Source organism: Drosophila subpulchrella, unplaced genomic scaffold (assembly GCF_014743375.2).
Source record: "Drosophila subpulchrella strain 33 F10 #4 breed RU33 unplaced genomic scaffold, RU_Dsub_v1.1 Primary Assembly Seq68, whole genome shotgun sequence".
Taxonomy (NCBI): domain Eukaryota; kingdom Metazoa; phylum Arthropoda; class Insecta; order Diptera; family Drosophilidae; genus Drosophila; species Drosophila subpulchrella.
This window is the reverse complement of record NW_023665704.1, coordinates 93,677-96,829: the sequence shown is the minus strand read 5'-3', so window position 1 is coordinate 96,829 and position 3,153 is coordinate 93,677. Positions and strand designations below refer to the sequence as shown.

Below are 3,153 nucleotides of genomic sequence, written 5' to 3'. Positions count from 1 at the left end.
AACTAGCACCCATTCGGCGCATTTTTGAGCACCCCTTTGAGCGCTCGATTAGGCAGTCGAAAAGGCACACATTCGGCGCACGTTGAGCGCTGGATTAGGCAGTAGAAAAAGCACACATTCGGCACCCGTTGAGCGCTCGATTAGGCAGTAGAAAAGGCACACATTCGGCACCCATTGAGCGCTCGATTAGGCAGTAGAAAAGGCACACATTCGGCACACGTTGAGCGCTGGATTAGGCAGTAGAAAAGGCACACATTCGGCACCCGTTGAGCGCTTAGCAGCAAATATAATTTCAATTGTAATTTTTATTTTTATTTATTTTTATTTAAAATTTCAGTTCGGGGGTTCCCGGTGTTATCGGAGTCGTCGGTTCTTCAGCATCTGGTTTTTCACGCACCTCATTGCTTTTTGCAGTGCCTTTTCGGGAGGCTCCGAGGGCTCCGAGCGATTGAATCTAGTATTAGAAGAAAAATTAGTTTTGAAAATAGAACGAGACGAAAATAAAAACGAGTGATCGAAAGTAATCATTATTTGTAAGTTTTATTTATAATAAAAGATGTGTTATCTTTGGTATTCAATGTAAAAATCCCAGAAGTCATTTAAAAATTAAACTTACAAACAATAGTTACTTTCGGCCCCAATAAAAACTTACTTAACAAGGCGCGGACGAAATTTGGGTAGACTTTGAGCTTCTTCTTGTTTTGGCCCCCTCCAAGTTGTGGGACAGAACAAGTTCCTCGGATAATATGCTTAAAATGGATTGACTTAGCCATCCATTTTTACCATCAGCCTTGTCTAAAAATATAAGAAAATTAAAAAAAAATCGAGAAGAAATTTGCAAACTTTTGTTTTCGGTCACTTGATTTATTTTATTTTGTTGTAAAAAATTATTAAGAAAAATATAGCACACACTATTTATGTATTTTTTATTATTTATTAAAACATTCATTGGTTTTGCAGATGCGGAAAAAAAATAACACTTTTCCAGGGACCAGAAAATTAAAAAAATATCGAGAAGAAATTTGCAAACTTTTGTTTTCGGTCACTTGATTTATTTTATTTTGTTGTAAAAAATTATTAAGAAAAATATAGCACACACTATTTATGTATTTTTTATTATTTATTAAAACATTCATTGGTTTTGCATATGCGGAAAAAAAATAACACTTTTCCAGGGACTGAAAATAAGAGATGTTTGAGATTTTTATTTAAATAGCCACGTTTGTTTACGTACACAAAAGTAAGAATTGTGGTTTAATGTTATTAATATTAATTTTTTACGAATTTTAACCACAAACATAAGTTTCAAAAACAAACATCTCTTATTTTTTGTCCCTAGAAACTTTGCACTCAATAAGATTTTTAAATGCTTTCACAGATTTGTTTATTTGTTTATTATATGCACCATTTGTTGCTTTTCACATCAAAAATTAATATTTTTCACAGATATTTTTTTTCCGCCACGTGTTTTTTTGGGAATCTTGTATTTCCCTTATTTTAAGTATAGATTATCTTGTTTTTTAGTCTCACTGTTTTCAGACTGTTGGTCTGCGAACGACTTACCTGGGAATTGTTTCTATTTCAATTTTAAGACACTATTGAATTTGACAAAGTTAATTGCTCGTAGATTTCTGTCACTTCTAACTCCTTCACTTAAGTAAACGCAAGTGAAAAAGACGAAAAAAGGCGCGTGCCTTCCAGAAAAACAACAAGCAACAACAACAACGGTTCCGCTAATCCGTTGTTGTTCTGTTTTTTTGGCATGTCCCGTTTGGTCTATGCATCTTGCACTTAGAAGCAGGGTATTTATAGACATATCCGACTATGCAAATCGTTGTAAAAAAATATATTTTTAAAACTTCACATATTAATAAATAATATTAATAAACATATACATTTTTTTAAGAAATACAAATAGTTTAAAACCCAAACATATTATTTTAATTGGTTGCTTTAACATTTACGAAAAAATGTCGCGTTATTCAAAAGGAAAGGGTGCACAAAAGTCTAGCTATTTTAATTGCTGGGCCTCCTTGCCCTCACACGCATTTCTTCAGCTGAGACATTGCGAGAGAGGGAGAGCCCAAAAGTACTTTTTGTGCGTTCTCTTTGCGGACGCCGACTGAGAGCGCGTCTCTTTGCCGCCGTTGCGCTCAGCTCTGCCGGCGTCGCTGGCTGCTCTGCCGACGTCGCAGTCGGCTTCGTGCCGATTAGGCGCCTAACTCAATTGTGGAACTGCAGGGTATTGACGAGACTAATACATTTCAGTTAAAAATTTCTATCTAGCATGAAAATTGTGGGCGCCACAGGCTTGGGCGGTTTGTGGGCGTGGCATATGCGCGTAACAAACTTGCGCTGCGTACGAGGCTACGGAATCTAAATCTGAGATCCCAATTCTCTACCTTTGATATTTTCCGAGATATCCGCGTTCATACTTACGATTGTTTGAAGTTTGCGGGCGGTTTGTGGGCGTTAAAGTGGGCGTGGCAAACTTTTTGTTGGGTTAATCGATAGGTATTAATGAGAACAATTAATTTCAGTTAAAATTTGTATTCTAGCATCAAAACTGTAGGAGCCACAGTTTCGGGCGGCTTGTAGGTGTTAGAGTAGGCGTGGCACCCTGTTAACTAACATTATTGAGCTGTTGATCAGAACTTAAATACTATTCTGACCCGGAAATTGGTTGTATAAAATTTCGGCTGTGTTGGGGCTGCTCCTCTATTTGTGTTGACCTAGTTGTAGTTCTCTTGACTGCTGCCCGTTCGTCCAGTCTGCTATGTCAGCAGTATGCCGCTTGTTGGGCTTTTGCGCTGAGTCTTGACCGACCGTCCCAAACTTGCAGCGTCGGCACTATATTGTTTTGCTACTGTGCGCCTGGTCGCCGTTCCATATAAGTTGCATTGATCGTATGTCGCACTCGTTGATAGCTTACTATTCCGTCGTGTTGGGTGTCGCGTGTGTCTGACCCGTGCTGCGCAAACTTGACATGATGAAATGTTTTGTGCCAATAAAAATCCCGCAAACGGTTTTACACAGCTTTAAGAGGTAAATATGCAAGTAAAACCCATTTTGCAAACTGCGAAAATGCGTGTTTCAGGCCAGCAACATTTGGTCCCAGCACCTGTAATCGTTTCAGTGATGATGCCCAAAAGC

At 38.2% G+C, this 3,153-nt stretch overlaps 1 long non-coding RNA gene across 1 annotated transcript; it reads right to left on the bottom strand.

Moving 5' to 3' along the window:
• Positions 1-214: 214 nt before the first annotated feature.
• Positions 215-1,881, bottom strand: LOC119562593. Its single transcript, XR_005221896.1, has 3 exons — positions 1,564-1,881; positions 653-795; positions 215-454 (listed from the first exon to the last, which is right to left on the bottom strand). It is a non-coding gene; the product is annotated as an uncharacterized LOC119562593 (long non-coding RNA).
• Positions 1,882-3,153: the final 1,272 nt, after the last annotated feature.